The sequence below is a fragment of the Trichoplusia ni genome, chromosome 6, assembly GCF_003590095.1.
Source record: "Trichoplusia ni isolate ovarian cell line Hi5 chromosome 6, tn1, whole genome shotgun sequence".
Classification (NCBI taxonomy): Eukaryota; Metazoa; Arthropoda; class Insecta; order Lepidoptera; family Noctuidae; genus Trichoplusia; species Trichoplusia ni.
In genome coordinates, this window is record NC_039483.1 from 1,260,073 (window position 1) to 1,277,798 (window position 17,726).

Below are 17,726 nucleotides of genomic sequence, written 5' to 3' on the forward strand. Positions count from 1 at the left end.
ATTATTTTAATTGTTGTTGCAATTTCCACCAGAAACTAAAAACACTTACCTACAATTGTAATTTTTAACAAATAAAATCAACCTAGGGAATCACATTTAAAACTGGACATTTTAGTTATAAAACACAACGTCACGTTCAATTTTCGAGGTAAATTGACTTTTACAACTAGCAACACCGAATCCTGCGGTCAAATTAATCAAGTAGGTCCCTAATTATGGCATATTTTAAAATGTTTTCGTTGAACGACACAGTTTTGACAGAGGCGCAAAGATAAATGATCGCTAATTACCGAACCGTCCGCTAGGGGGCGGGGTTCGATTCCGCACTCGATCTAATGGTCCAACTGTTACCGATACTAGCTTAACACGCGGGTTCACCTTGCTAAACGGTTTTTTTGCCACTCTACTCCGATGTCTGACTATATCTATCAGAGGTCTATGATAAGGAACAAGTCTAAGTTTGTTAGTAACTTAGTACCTACCTTAGACCACATATTTCACTGTGGTGGAAAAGCTTTTTGGATCTTCTAATATTAAAAATATATTTGTTAGATACGTCCAAAAATACTTGTCAGTTTTCACAGTAAACCCCTAACGAAATATAGTTTGGATACGAAACAGTTTTTCAAGATTTGAAAAGTATACTTTAATATAAAGCCGTGGAAATCTTAAAGATGCAATAAAACAAAAAACATTTTAATTCATATTTCTAAAAACCCCCACAAGCAAGACACACAAAACAATTGACGATCAATATTCAACATATTCGACACTACAAGTTCATAACTTTGATGAAAAAAAAACTTATTAATAACGGACATAAAGATTGGGATGAGTTCGCGATTAAAGAAGGTTGTATATGTGTTCAAATCGAGGAGATATTAACACGTCTCCATAATGGCTCGCATTTATTTAAAACGATATTCTCTTGATTGCTTCTGTTGGTTAATATAGGACAAACGTCTTCATCACGAAGACGGAGATAGGTATATAGTTCTGTCTCCTACTGGTGACAAAGTTTCAAATAGTAGGTTGTTTTTAATGCAAAATGTCATATAGAAACATATTATAATTGTTCTTGATGGTCAAAATTGAAAGAAAAGTATATTCATGTGATTTTCCAATTGAACCAACGTTACATGAACAAATATGTCTCAGCTAGTCTTAAATGTAATTGAGTTTCAAGTCTCCAAATTCAAGTTGTTAGTTTATAATATCTATTAAAGTTCTTATTTTAGGTGGTTTAGTAAATTTTTTATCTTACCACTGCACAATTTATAAGAAGAAAAATTTGTAAGATATAATTTTGCACGATTGCTAAAAAGTTATTCTAAAAATTATCAAGTTAGACGAAAAAAACAGATTTACAGTTAGTTTAAATCAACATTTCTTCGTATCATTAATTACTCAAAAGTTTAACAAAGAACCTTACATCAAAACAATTCCGGAAAAAATTCGCAAATTTTAATACAGACGTCGAGTGCATGAAATAGATACATTACATCCATTACCTTGCACACAAAATGTATAGTTCTCACGTCATTTTAATTACACTAAATGAATATACAATATGATTAATTATGTAAAGCAATTATTTAATTAAATGTGTGGCGTGTCAAGCGTTGCCAAGCCACGTCCAGCCACTCCTCAATGTCAATATTTAAATATTAACATATCACGTGTCCCATCGTTTCGGTAAAGTCAACATGTTTATTATATTAATTACTATGCATATATTAGCGTTTTTTTGCTACTTTTCTACCAGGAATTAAGGCTTTATCGTGAAAATGTATGTCCCACGCAAACGCATGTTACATGAATAATTTATGGAATAGAGGAAAAGTTTGAAAAATTTTTGAGAGTTATGTCCATATTAGAAAAAATATTTTCTTTGTTTTAAATAGCTTGCAGAACTGCAAGATAAGATTACGTGCCTTTTGTGTATTTTTTTAATTATTAACGCAAATATTAAATAATCTCTAAGTGGATCATGATAGTTAAATTGTTCAATGAATTCTGTAGTAAGTTTCGTTACGAGATTTGTATTTATTTATTAATGGACAAACAACAAACAAGGGGTAATACACATATATAGAAATACGGTACTTACAAAGGTACTGCTTCTTTCTTAAGAAATATTTTATCTTTCTTTCTTTTTTTTTCTTGCCTTACTTAGGAAGTTATTCGATCTTAAATACTTTAAAGAACACACTAACAAAATGTATTGTAAAATAACGCTACTATATTTTATAAACATTAGCTTTCTCTCCTATGGAGCTATTTGTACAACAATTGTATATCTAATACAACACAAGCTCAGCAGAAACAATCCACTGACCACTCACCAAAACCTTGACGAGCTACATTTCATCACACCAGCGATACATTTCATCAATAAAGCTATAAGATGATAATTGATCTGATTAGAAAGAGTACTTATCATGATTCTAATGTTTCGTCATCTGACGACTACAAAAAGCTTTTAATATTAATGTAATTCTGTTAAAGGGAGTTTTGAGCATTATTAAAGGTTAGCCTTGCCCATTTGGTTCAAGGATGGGTGACCATTTACCGTAAATATATCGAGTCGCTTATATGCTTCTAGGGTTCTTTTATTGTTCCATATTTTTGGGGTTAAAACCAATCCAAATTGTAGAAACGGAACCCTTTGTCTGAGAAACTTCTGCCTTTTCGTCCATCACCATTTTCAGTTTTGAAAAAATAAGTATTCGCGCATGATGTTTTTCTGTTGCCGCTATAAGATCAACTACCTCCAAAAAAAAAACTAGTGCTAAGCAATGGTTTTTATAGATTTTTTTGACGACAGTCCGCTTCACACTTTACAAGTTATTAAATAGAAATGCAATGTTGATAAGCCATCAGTTTTAGGTGGTAAACCTCAATAAATTGCACACAAATGTATGAAAATGACACTTGTTTTCGTTAGGTTACAGAGTGACTATTGTATACTATTGACGTTACCAATTGGAGAACTGTAATTTGGCCAAAGAGTTGCGACGCTATTTGGCTGAACGGGTGAACTTCACCGTAAGGTAATCGTCAAAGATATATTAATGATACAAGTAAATGAAATTAACGATTATCAAACAAAGGGCATCCATCCCAAACCTTCTCATCGTTAAAGCGAGACGTTGCAAAAATTGCTTCATCATGTAAAACACAAAACCATCTTGCATTTCAAGTCAAAAATACCATCTTTATCAAATTTGCGATCGTGGGAATCTATTAGGAGCTCACCACTTTAAAACATTGAGTCGATCGCACGTGAATCAGCATTATTTCTATTAGAGGATCGACCAGTTCTGCTGACCTACCTCTCCGCCTTTCCTTCATCGGTTTTCATTCGGAAGAAGGGTAATGGAGTCTGTCTGTAGAGGTCTGTTAATCCTGGTCATATTAGATGTAATGAGCAGTTAGCTTTTCTTCGGTGATGTGAACATGTCATAGATAATTCGATTTAATAGTTCAGAACTGGTAATTATCGAATTAGGAACTTCTTCGTTATGGCTGCAATTTTTTCGTTTTTATTATTTTATGTAATTATTATATTAGTTGAGATATATGGGAAATTAAGTGGCAAGGCTTGTAGTCTCTCAGGGCCCCAATTCTGATGGCCGATGAATGGTCATTGTAAATAGCAGAATTGGGGCTTTGATAGGATACTATAAGTAATTTAATACGTTTAGATAAACCGGGACGGTTTCTGGGGTGGGCGAAATGTTAAAAATATAAATAAAAATCAACGACTGTTTATTGACTACAACTATATTAAACATTATTTCAAAAACAACCAGGCCGAGTTCCAATTAAGTCTAGACCTGGTGATAGATGTCTAAGCGACTAGCCATGCTAAAATATTAATCGAATCCACCTTATTCGGACGATTCTTCCTCATTCGAAGTTTTCGTATACCTAGACATTCTGTATTTATAAAACCTTTTTTCTCCTAAATATCTAGATTCGTAATACCTCCTATCCAATTCAGTCTACCTTTAAGTTAGTCAGACAATATCGTGGTATAGTTTTCATTCGCGGCGGCATTTGATTTATAAACAATACGTCAGTGACGTAAGCTTCTTTAGCGGCACAGATTTATCGCTAGGGAGGGGACATGATGGGATGCTGCGGTCTTATGTTGTCGATATCGATAATTATGTCAATGAAACTTAATAAGTTGGCTCAATTAAATATTTTGATGGTTTTAATAACTGAGTAATGATGATATTCAGAAGAGTTTAATATCTAGCCTACTTCATTGAAGAACAACACACAGAATAGAAGTAGTATACCCTACTTATGCTCTATGAAAATAGACTGGTAGGTACCTATAGATCACCAGGCCAAACCCACTGCGCGTGACGTGTTGATCCCTTTGTCTTTGAGTTTGTTACTTGCATGTTTGTAAAACCATCGCGATATAAGAATTAAATCGCTTAAAAAGGAAGTCGTAAAAAAATATAAGTACATACTTTCGTTTGATAATATGAAAATTACAAGTCAATGTTTGTGAAAAATAATAATTACAAAACTATACGAGTACCGGAAAAGAAAAAACTGTTTAATTTTAACTTTTAACAAAAAAAAAACGTGCTTCCTAACATGCCAACAAAATAATAGATAGTATAAACTGGCTAGTTACAAAACATAGTTAGCATAGGTACTCACAACGTAACACCATAACCTAACCCCTCATACCTACAGCACTTAACCCTATCGATACCGATCTCAGCACACCACTATCCGCCATTCTCACAATCTTGAATCAACCCGTTCATAAGGATTACTACTACAAACACACCACCTTCCCTCTCGCTCTAACTCATGAGGTTTGTTCTTCCGTCTCGCGCGCACATCAATAAGCATTCCCTTTTGCGGCGTTGCGGCGGCGTCTTTGATGTAGCGAGGCCACGCCCCGCGGCCCGCCCCCTCCCCCCGCCGTTGACTGTAGTTAATTCGTCACAGTTTAATCACAATGGTTTTAATTACAAACGGAAACTAAATACGGCGAAATGTTTCTGTTTCAAGTTAATGGCCAGAGATTTAGGAGTGCTTCGGTCGTGGACGAATGTTTGTTTTCTTTTATAATGAGTATTTTAATTATGCTTGTTAATTTATTTGAATGGTTAAATTTTGTTATCTATAGTTTTTCGCTTTGTGTCTTTTCTAAACCGTGGTATTTTTTATTGCAGCGTTTCTGAGCAAATCGTGGCATCGACATCTGCTACAAAGGATCCATTTGTATTTGTTCCGGTTTATTTTTTCTGTGTGTTTCTTAAAAACGTGAATCTTGTTTGTCTCAGCTTCTTCCATTAAATACTGAAGCAGATATCTATATCGTAATTTTTGTTATTCCAACTGAAGAAAAATCTTTAGTTGGCAACTGATGTTTTGATCTCCTCAGATATCTTTTTCGGGAGAAAAATATTGCAATAAGGATATCTTGTACCCCTTCCCCTATATTTCGTAATTCTTTCCTCCTCTCACTTGACAGGAAGCTCGGTAAGTTCAAAGAGAGCTAAACTCCACCCTCAGTAAACTAACGCGCGCAGTAAATATTTCCCAAAGCAATCGTTATAGAGACGATAAAAAATTCAATTACGCTTCCATTGTGAATGTAAATCCTAGGTGTCCTGCGGTACATTCATACGGAGGCATCCAACGCGGCCCGCTCTTACGTAATTACGCCGCCACATCAAAGGCGCCGCCGGCCCGGGCGGCGTCTTTGTAGTCTAATAAACGGGATACACCGCTCAGAAGAAATAGAACTTTAAGGTATTTCTGTAAGGTTGATTTTGGAATGGGACGCTGTAGTTTTCTTAACGCCTTCACGTTATAAAGGGTCATATCAGTTAAGGATTTTGCCACGGATATGTCAAAAAGAGGTTTTATAGCCTGAGCGGAGGACCGCACGAGTTGAACCGAATTAGGTCATGTGTTGGTTAGTTTGTAGTTAATCCTCTGATTGTCTGATTGATGGCAGGAATCTTAACGGCCAATTAGTATTTGATAAGAATGGATTAGTTTTGTTATTTCGAGGCTGATACCAACCTTTTTTGGATAATTAGCGGCACCTAAGGATTTTCAAGTCATTAATGTTTTTGAATTGTATTGGAGAGACTGAAGTATTTTTGATCCGTTTTATGAGTACCTACGCTTATTGATAGTACCTAATGATGTTTTTTTCGCCGACTTGCATAAAGGTGTTATGCCGTAATTTTAATTATTTTAATAAACAAGTATCCTTCTCAAATTATAATTATACCTAACATTAGAATCATGGAGTGGTTTTTGTTGTTACGTCACAAAAAATACTTTTATGTCATATCATATCATTTTCAAAGAAATTATTGCTAATCTATCTTAATTTACTAACGGAACTTACCTAAATTAGTTGAAACTTTAAAAAAGCTCGTAAATACTATTTCCTCGTACTTCTATCACAATTTCTTACACATATAATCACCCTTATATAGCAACAAATAAAGTCTAGACACCTCATAACATAACTATAATTTCTTCCTATTCTTTAAAGCCAGTAGGTCTCGAATGCCTAACGCACAAAGGTTTGTTTATAACAATAATATCGCACGTTCGGTGAGCACGTATATTGCGCTTACATCGATCGCGCCACCGCTGCGCGCCTCACACGACGCATATTACATGTAGTGATGTGCTGCGGGCAACGGTACATATCGATAGATATTTTCGATAATTATTATCGATAGTTTTTCTTGGCGTGAGTAAATGTCGATAAATGTTATCGATAGCTTGACTTGACGTAATGGCGCAACAGGTATGGTTTACTAGGTTTTAGGGCAGTTTATATAAATACTATTTGGAGTGAAATTTCAGTTGCCACTTTGTCTGCTTGGTAACTAGGTTTCCTGGAAGTTTATGTAAATACTTTATGTTGTAATATTCCAGCTGCTCCTTTAATCGATGTGTCAGTGTCAAGTTAATGTTCATCCGTTAGGTATATCTATAACATATACAGTATTGGATTAAGGCTTTCTTCCAGACCTATAGGCGTTTGGAAGAAGAAGGGAAACCTTTGCCCATCATTGGGTATTTTAAAGTTTGGACTAAAAGAAGAAAACAATAACACAATTTGGGAATAGTAAAACAGAATATTTGAAACTTAAAGTAACATACATATCGATCTCAATCATAATATCGATACATCGCCATCTGTAACGCCCATCCTTATCCCAAACCTGCACCACTCAATTACCAAGATGAAATTATTAACATGCTTAAACGGGATTTTTTAAAAGGAACGACATGTCTTGACGGCTTAACTCCAAGCTTTTTATCTTGAGTAGTTTCGAGGTAACAATCATTGGCCATTTTTCTTTTCTCATGCAAATAACTTGAGGATTACAAGGAACGGATTGGTTTTAAATGTAAATTATCGGTATCGGCCGGACCACCAGTACGGTCGTGTACCATAAACGTTGGAGGAAAGCTTTCAAGTGCTTTGCTAAATAGGCCTCGTGTTTACTGACTAGTTAGCTGAGGAAATGTTTGTATTTATATTGTGGACGTATATAAACAATGACGGACTTGCCATTAGACTTTCTTGGCAGCTTTTACAAATAACACTTCGCTACTTTGATGTTATGCTAATGTTGTACACACAACTATTAGATGTCCGAAAGTGGAGGTAGTATGAAATTATTTGAATAAAATCTAGCTGACATTCTCCGAGTTCAAAATGTTGGCTTTACTAACTTGATTATAAAAAAAATGATAATTGATTAGACTTCTCTTTGTGGAAGTTCATAACGGATAAGGATAACATTTGACACTTTGATAGTAATCTCCTAGATTTACACATAGTTAATTAACTTTTTATGTCTTTAATTCCACAGAAGCAGGCAATAAGCTACCGTGGGACGGTGTAGTACATTATATTAATAGAGGCCTACTGATACCTACGACTTTAAGTTATATTATTGAAGTCGCGTAAGCGTGAGAGCGCTCTACAAAGCGTATGGTGTTGTCTCTTTCCCTCAACCGCAATAATATTACGAGATGATTGCAGGTACTTAGGTCCGTTTGCTTATGTTATATCATAACTAATTAAGATCCAAAATGTACGATGAACAACGGAAATACAACCAAGGCTTTAATCAGAGATAATACAAGAGCAATCAATCATTAAATGTGTGATGATTTTATTGCTTTTGATAGAGTTTCGGTAGCACAATAATGATACACACATCTTGATCCTAGAGTCATTATTGTGACGTTTTCAAAGTGTCTGGAAAACGGTCTACTTGAAATAAAAACTTTAGATTTTCTTTTGACAGGGTCATAAGAAGTTTCAAATCGTTACAACTAGAAACAGTTGCTCGATTTCGGTTTTCTTAGATGGATGTGAAAACCGATAATTAGTCAGATAGATATTGGGAGGGAAGCATTTAAAAAAAAAACTAAGATAATGTAAGAATGTAAATCAACGACGTTTTTCCTATCCTTGCTTTATCCCAAAACATGGTGGAGTTTCCTTACAGTGTAATACGATTAAACGATGCTAGATTTGGAGTGTCCAAAATAAAATGCTGAAGTATTAAGTCAAACCAATATTCTAACCTCCACAGTTACACAATTATTGACTGAACTACGTAAAAAAAAATAACTCAATATCATATTAAATGAGGACGAGTCCAGCTAACATTATCAGGTGTTGTAATTGTCACTGAGTATAATTGCCACTAATTAGTGCCAACAAGCAAACTCGTTTAGGTCCCGGGTATAAATTGCTCGACGGATACCATTAAGTGCTGGTACTTTTTACGATTAGCAGGACTTGTTCTAGTTATGAAGGTTAAATTATTGATCACTTTTTATGGTACTTTTTACGACTTGTTATTTCTACCCTATCAAATGTTGACCTAACCCTTTGTCATAACTATTATTACGTTTGTTTTGAGGTGTGTTTGTAATCAAGGGTTTTTGTTCGCTGATCGCTTTTATAATATTATATTTTATCAATTTTGACATATAACCTACTTCAAATAAAAAACTGTTTAGCCAAACTTGAAGATATTGTTATTGCGCAATTTTGCGTAAGATAAAAATGAATCAACGAATTCATATTAATCCAGTTCGTAGTTCTGAGGTTACAAACATAAAAAAAACACAGGAATTGAGAACCTACTCCTTACCCTATACCAAGGAATTCAATCCTTGTGTCGCGGGGAGTTTTACAAACATACAATTCACATGCACAAAGACACACAAATGCTTGTCCTAAGCGGGGATGGAACCCGCGTCTAACTCATATTAGATCGCAAAACTTAATCAAAAAAGTTAAAACAAAACCTACCTTGCTTTATTTTTAGACTAGACAAAATCCCACCTTATCCTAGATGTCATCAATACAATTATGAAGTTACATAGTAACGGTATAACGCCCTCACTAGCGCTCTCGCAACAATGACATATTGTTTGTCGTGATTACCGCGCGGCCACCCAGCGCGCGCGCCTCGCACACGCGACATTTGTACTACTTGTGCGCTTGCGCAAGCTAAGACTCACCGAGGTTCCTAGGGGATAAAGCTAAACTGTAAAAATGGTACTGTGGTAAAGAAAAGCTCCACTGATCGAATGATACTCTGCTGAAGATACTTGCCGTTTTTATATTTGGTTCCAGAAACAGAGCGCCCGTTGTTTTTGGACCTGAAGAACTCAACCTCTTGTTTTATAAATTTCTTGGGCTTGCGAAAGGCTGAAACGTCGAGTACCTAGTCTATTGAAGACTAAAACAACCGGAGTTTTCCTCCCTTCCCTTCAACGAGGAAGAGCGAGATCGCGATAAAAACCACCACGATATGAAGAACTACCTCTGAATGGGAGGTTAGTAGATTTGGACGAAAGGTCAGCCAGCTTGAATCAAGTGAATTTATCTCAAAAATAAGATAGAGAATATTTAAGTCAGATTCTTACTAATGAACACCACCGGCTGCTTTTTCTTTCGATTAAACAACTGCGGAAAATTATTCGTAATACTAATATACAGGGCTTCCCAAAAAAGATTAACAAAATACATCAAACTTTCCACGTCCTGAACATTTAGCTAAGCTACAGGTTTCAAGTCTAACCGGCTTAAGCTGAAAACCGTTATTTAACGGTTTGCGTCTGCCCACTTAAAAAATATTGCTTTGAAACGTTATTTGTCTAAGCAGGCTGTAGTAGCACGGTAGGCATCCTAGGCACAAGTGTAGTATCAATGTCAGTGTTAGAAAGCTGTACCTACCTGTCACCATGCTTAGCAATTGAATCGTCAATAAAATGCATTGTATTGCAACAGCATCGGCGCACGCGCAGCTTAGAGCAGCCATTGTTGAGTTTTACGTCTTCATTTATTAAATGTGAGCTTTGGGTAGTATATAAACCTCCTTTCATCACATTGTATGTTGCGTTATAGATAAGTATTAGTTCTTATCTTAGACAATAAATGGCATGACTAATTAAAATTAATCCGTTGGCGCTCGTGTTACCATGTACCAGGTATTTTCATTTCAGCCAAGATTAATGAACTCTTCAAATTTATATATTTCAGTCATTTTTCAATGTAGTTTTACCAAAAGCACAATGACAGATTATAACATAAAAATAAACAAACGTTTACCAAACACCTATTTTAAAAAGTATAAGTAATGTCATTCATAAAACAAAACGAATGTAACCTTATAATTTTATTGCACTCGCACGTTCCGCCATTGCGTCACTTCGGTAATCATCGGCTATCATCGGCAATCATCGGGCATCATCGGGCGATTCCGTCACCTTTCGCATGACCGTACCATCATTGAGGCCAATTCTTTTGTCTGGTAAGTGGTATAAACTTATAAAGTCACGTTGGGACGCGATCAATCATTTGGACATGTTGAAGACAAACTGACTTAGTGGTAATGTCGCATTACTTTAAGGGTTACTTAGGATATGACTATTTGTCTCTATATTCTGTTATAATGTGACAAAGACGGCATTACATGTTCCCCTGAGCGTTCATGAATACAGCTGTCAGTTATAAAATATAAAATACATTTTTTAGAAAAGACATAGGAACCTAATTTCTGTACTGAAAAGATGTCAAATTTTCATTCTTAAGATGCACTACAAAGTCTTAAACCTCTCGAATTTAAATATGTACATAGGTTTGCAGATAAAATTTACATTCTTAAGGGTTACTCACCGGTTTGCGGAAGTGGACTGGTCATGTCTGCAGACCTATCCATGTACAGTTGACAATTGTGAGTGTTGACAATTTTAAGGCAAACGAGAGAAGGATACCTTGTGTCAGGGTGAACCGACCGACGATTTAAAGACAGAGCGACCTGATTAGCGAAACGCTGTTATTTATTGATATTTGTGCGTTATTTATGCATGTTTTTTTTTTAAGAACGATCAAGAAATTATGCATTAAATCTTTGTGTCACGGGGTGTTTCACAAACATGCAAATCACATGAAGAAAGACACCCAGACTCAAAATAAAAAAAAAACGTGGAATACATAAAGTAGCACAGGTTTGTTACTTCAGAAAGCTTTATTATAACTAATAATAAAACAATGCAAAAAGCGCTTTAAAAAGCTGGAAAAGCACCTGTTTCTGCTTAACCTTCAGCGCTAAAGATTTTACAAAGCACGAGACGACTGTTAAAAATTCAGAAGGAAGGAGTTCTTTAAAAAAAAGAAACAATATTGATTTTAACTACAAAACTGGTCACCCTAATGATTACGTATTGCTAGAAAGACGAACAGAGCTAAAGTTTATTATATGGGCGTTTACCGTCTGAACTCTAAATCATGGTGTACCTACATAATGTATACAATACAAACACTTACTTGCGAAATAAGTTATATTACGTACTTAAAAACCTTATTATTTAATACGCTGAATACTCTGTAATGCGGATGACATTTGCAATGAATGTATTATGTAAAAAAATAATCAAATGTCAGATGACTTGATCCTGAGACTCCTGGCTATTGCCAGTCATTTTACCATCTAAGCCACTGAGGTTAAAGGAATGAGGACCAAGAATGTGAATTTGTTTGAGTAAACTTATTTTTTTTACATTATTAAACTGATTTTTCAATCCATTTTATTTTTTAACCGCATACAGAAAAGATACCTACAATCATGGATATAAATATTAAATATGTTTTAAAAGTTATTGTTTTATAAACAGTTGGTATCATATTAAACAACTGCAAGTTTCCTTACCATGAGTTATATATCTTCAGTTGTAGTATACGAGTGAATCTGAATACATACAAAGAGCCTAACGCCATCTAGTGAGTGCCAAACAAACAATAATTTATCAAAGGGTTCCTTTGCCAAAGAGTAAAAAAGGGACCTTATTACTAAGACGTCCGTCCGTGCCCGTGTTTAAGAGGCTGTATCTCATGAACCGTGATAGCAAATAACGCTATAATATCGAACAAACACCAAAATATAGATCAATATTAACAACGATTGTTGGAAATCATGTAATCTAAAATACACAAAAATGCTTTTTTATCATTTTACCATTGTTTCCTTAGTAGGTATATACCAGGGTGTGACTAAGAAAAATTGTGTAAATTAAACCTAAATCCTAAGAGCTATTCAAAACTTGCTCTACACAAAGTTTCATCAAAATCGGTTCAGCCGTCATAAAACTACACGGAGATAAAGTCGAGTACTTTCATGTTTAATATAATTAGCTTAGCTACGAAGAATCTGTATACTAACAAGAATTAGAAGTTTTATTTTAATCATTAGTAATGAATCTATTCCTTGTGTCACGGGGGTCAATTTAAAAACAACGACATGATTTTGAGTAAAAAATTTGTCTACTTCGATTCCAAAATATACCAGTTAACCGTTATACAAAATCAAACGTCTTACTTCGACAAAATAAACCAGTAAGTCTCGTCATACATAAAAGTTCACCATAAAATAGTTCAGATGCGTTCCGCTACTTACACACGAATAAAATAAGCACTACAATCTAACAAAACTACAATACACCAGCAAGGCGCTTCCAATTAGAAACTTAATTAAATTACACCAAAAACGACCTCTAAGCAAACACACATTCCAGGTTTTATATTGCAATGTTAACACGCATCGTACGCGGGCTTGTGAAAGAGACAGCGCATAGTCTGTCTCGCTCTCGGGCGGAGCTTGCCGCGGTGTGGCCCACGTAGTTAGGGCACTGTATGTGAGGTCTCGATCATAATTTATTAACTGGGCCCCACAAATACTGACTCGAAATAAACCCGAGAAATGGCTATATGAATTATTATTACTTAACCTTTTTTCATCTTACACGCTTTATAACGGTGTAAATTCATGCTAATTAAGATATCCGAATGTTCTATTATTCATTTTGGTGAGTGATCTGTTTTTTTTTTTTAATTTACACGCTGGCTTTGACTTTCTCCTATTAAGCGTAGTGTGTTATTATACAGCATTTTCAGAATTTGTTTTTGTTCTGCTACTAATTTTATTGCGTTATCGTGATATTTAATGTTGTTTGTAACGTTGTTTGTATGTGAAAGCGTTATAAGGCGTGTCGAGTGCTCATGATCGTTGTACAATGCTGGTTGGGGAGATTGTGTGAGAACAGCGTATTAAAAGGCGTAATACCTATACTATAGTTGTATGACTCATTATGTACCTAATACCTATATGACAATGCAGTCAAAAGCAGTGCGAGTTATATTTCGCGCAAAATCTTGTAAATTTAAAGTTTTTAATATAAACTCACTTTTTCAGTTCGAGTATCAGTTTATTGTCGCTAGCTTCAGTCTCTCTTAGATATTTTATTCCACAGTTCCGTTAAAGTACATGATACTTAAATATCCAAAGATCAAATTCTAAACGAAAACCTACACGCTACTAGTATGTAATCTACCTATACCTAAAATTAATTTAATTAAGTAGAGGTGACTGGAAATGCAGTGAGCATCATCGAAAGTAATTTTTTAATAAGGCCCTTGTTTTCTTGTTCTTTTGACAATACTGTAAGTATTTCAGTAGGAACTTCTTTTATTTTATTTTCTTAAAAAAAAAACGACTTCGCATTACGAAACTTAATCCTTGTGTCGCGGGGGGTTTCACAAACATTCAAGTCACATGCCTAAAGACTCAGAACAAGCATTCGAGGATCACACAAATGCTTCTACGCGGGGATCGAAAGCGCGACACGTCGTCTTTTTTGAGAAAAATCGAGACTATTCGGCTATCACCTTATGCTGCGAGGACTTTAAATTTGTCTTTTCTAGAGGCATTCCGCGCACTTCAGATATTTGTGATCATCCCATTTTTTTCAATATAGACTTTTAGTCGACTAAGTAGTATAAAAAAAAACCTTTTCAAATACCGTAATTAAAGTGTATTTGTTTTTTGTCAGTATATATAAACTGACGAACTGTCTGGAAGCAAGTTTATCCCTCTGAAAATGGCCATGATAAAAATTGTGCATCTCAACTTGCCTACAGCACATTTACTGTAAGACATGATGGTTGGTCCCAAATCAACGAAAATGGAATAAATACAATATAAAATAAATAAAATATTAGAACTAACATTATTTAAAAGAATGTGCATCAACGTGTAAATCATTTTGAAATATTTGAATCGGATCATTACCAAGTACTGCCATCTATCAGTGAATAGCTATACTGATCTCTCAATATCAAAAACAATGGTATTACTATTCCCTAAGAGATAGCAGCACACAGACTTCTAAAATGTTCCATAAATATAAGAAGAAAAGACGACTCAATTGAAGTAAAATTTATTTAAAAAAATATATATAAATGTAAATAAACGGAAGCTAAAATATGACAAATATTTTTTTATTTTTTTTGTCAGCGATACAACAAGTATGGCAATTTATCCGATGCCACTTTCTATATGTCAATATTGTCAATTGAGTTCAAACTTCAAAGTGTTCAAAGTCAAACAGTGTTTCAAACACAGTTTCAAAGAAATCGAAACGAATTGTGATAAAAAATATATATTTGTGAATGGAAAGCCAAAGCTTTAAGGAGGGAGAAGTACTCTCATACCTTAAATTAAGTTATCAAATCTGTTGAATTTCGGAGCGTTCGTAATTCAGTAAATTGGGTTCACAAATTGTTTAAAACATTCAGGTCAGCAGTTGTGTTTCCGGAAAACATTATACACAATGAATAATCAGTTAATAGAGAAAATTATAACTTCAAACGATCTACCATGCCCTAAATTCATCTATGAAAACCCGGTACTCGACAAAACAGTGGCAAAAGCGCTATCAAAAAGTTTCGTCAAAATTCTGAATTTGTCTTTACGAAGTTCGACGGTGAACAATAACCTCAGACTTTCAATACTTGAAAATATAAGAAAACTATGTCAAATAGAACCAGAAAACCACATGAAAATAGATGAGAACTTTACAAGTTTGTTATTGGAATTTTATGAAGAAAACATAAGAGAATCGGGAAATTCAAATTCGGAAGCAGCTGACAAGAGCCTAGACGCATTCTTGATTCGAAATTTGAAAGATACTTCTATAGTAAGTCAATATGAACCAACAACAAACCCTGAAATCCTTCAAGCCCTGATAAATATGAATCAAAATGGAATATACTTAGAAACACTACTCCGAGATATAATTCATTGGAGCCCTTCAGAAAAAAAATATTCCCACATGTTGGAAGATATATGGTCAAATGATGTTCTTGATACATCAGAAAGTCACAACGATTTATCTATTAAGTTAAAGCCAAAAATAGAAAAATGTCTGCTTGACACATGCAATGAAATATTAAATGAATCTAACTTAGATATTGAAAAAGTTTTTAATTGTAATAATTCTTTAAAAAAGTTAGTAAAAAAGAGTTCTGAATCAAGTCACTGCTTTCAAATTTGCTGTAGTGTGCTAAACTATGTTTTTACTATGACCAACTTTAATGCTAGGCTAGGAAAATTTGTTGAAATGTTTGTCAAGCAAGTTAAAGATAACTGTACATTGCTAACATTATCTGTGTTATATCCAGCTCAATTAAGTCACTTAGTTGTCCTATTAGACATTGATATCCACTCATTACCAAGTACAATACAATCAAATTACATAGATTCAACAAAGAAGTATTTATTAGAGCTAAATTCTGATTATGAAAATGATTTGATATTGTTATTGAGTCATTTTCCTCAGTGGTTTGATATTTATTTTGATGAAATTATATTATGACATTCATTACTTAGATTTTATTTATTTTGTGCCCAAAATCTCTGCTCTTCCAACCTTTGCAAGCATAAGATCCCATCTCTGCAATCCTTCCCTTGGATTTAAGGCTCTTGTTTTTTCAATTTATAACAACATTATCCCTTGTAAGACAGGCAATATCTAAACAACTATCTGATAAGTACCTGAATGTTTATTTGTATATTTTCTTTAAGTTTATATAAAATGACCAATGATAAGAGAGAGGAAAATAAAAAGTTCATTTCTTTAATTAAAGCTTTTATTTACTTAATCAAAATAATACAAACCAATTCAGTAAAGAAGCCTCATTTTGGCTTATACATACATAAGAAAAGTATGAATCACACAAAGTTTGAATAATCATTTTGCCATTGGGCATTTAAATGAGCTAGTTTATTGTTGGCAGCATAGTAATTTGAAATATAGTTTTAAACTGTTGCATCCAGCTTATAAACAACTTTTTTGGACCCTCAAATATAAGTGCTTAACTCTTGTCAATGTTTAATGTAAAATTCCAAGTTATTTGCTGGCAACAAGGACAGGTTAATACTGCTGGTAATAAATGGCTAAACACATAATTTTATATTGACTCCAAAAGCACAGCACATTTGGCATCAAAATATAAATGATTAAAAAAAAGTTTTTATAAAAGACAACACAAAAAAGTTATCAAAACAAAGAGATCAATCTTATATCTAAGTACTTAAAGTCGAAAATATTGATATACAAAAATCCAGGATACACAGTCAGCATATCAAAAACCAAACTTTAATCTTCACATTTACTAAATCATTATTATTTGCAAATAGTCTCGCATCGTAAAAACAACTTTAAGACAATTACCTAAAGTTGGATTTACAGTAACATTTGTTACTTCAAGTACTGTAATTTTTGGTAAGTTTTGGTCGCTTTACTCCAGGATCGTGTATCCATACTCCATTTGTTTAGGTACTTAAAAAAGTTAAACATCCTAGTGTCTTACAATTACAAACACATATTAAATGAACAAACGACTGATTTCCGTCCATCATGTAATTTGGTAATCTTTATTGCTGCTGTTCATTCATTTTCTCGACAAAAATAAACGAAGATTGTTTAACTTTTCTAGAATTTTCTGCCGAAAGGTAAAAGTTGAACCCTATTAGTAAGGCATAACTATTTACACTGTCTGTCCGCTTGTCATATAATATTACAGATGATGTATTTCTAAATAAAGATTATACAAAGATTTAGGTAATAAATAGGTAGGGTGACAAATAAATTTGCGGGTACCCACCCTCACATTTATTTATTACGGTAAAACGGGGTGAATAGAGTTTCAAGGGGTGAATAGAGAATAGTGTTTTTTAGGGGGTTACATGAATATTTTCTTACATTAAAATGCTTAGACACAGTTACTATATGAAATACTTGTGAGTTTGCGTATAATCTTTATGTTTTTTCTAGTTAAACGT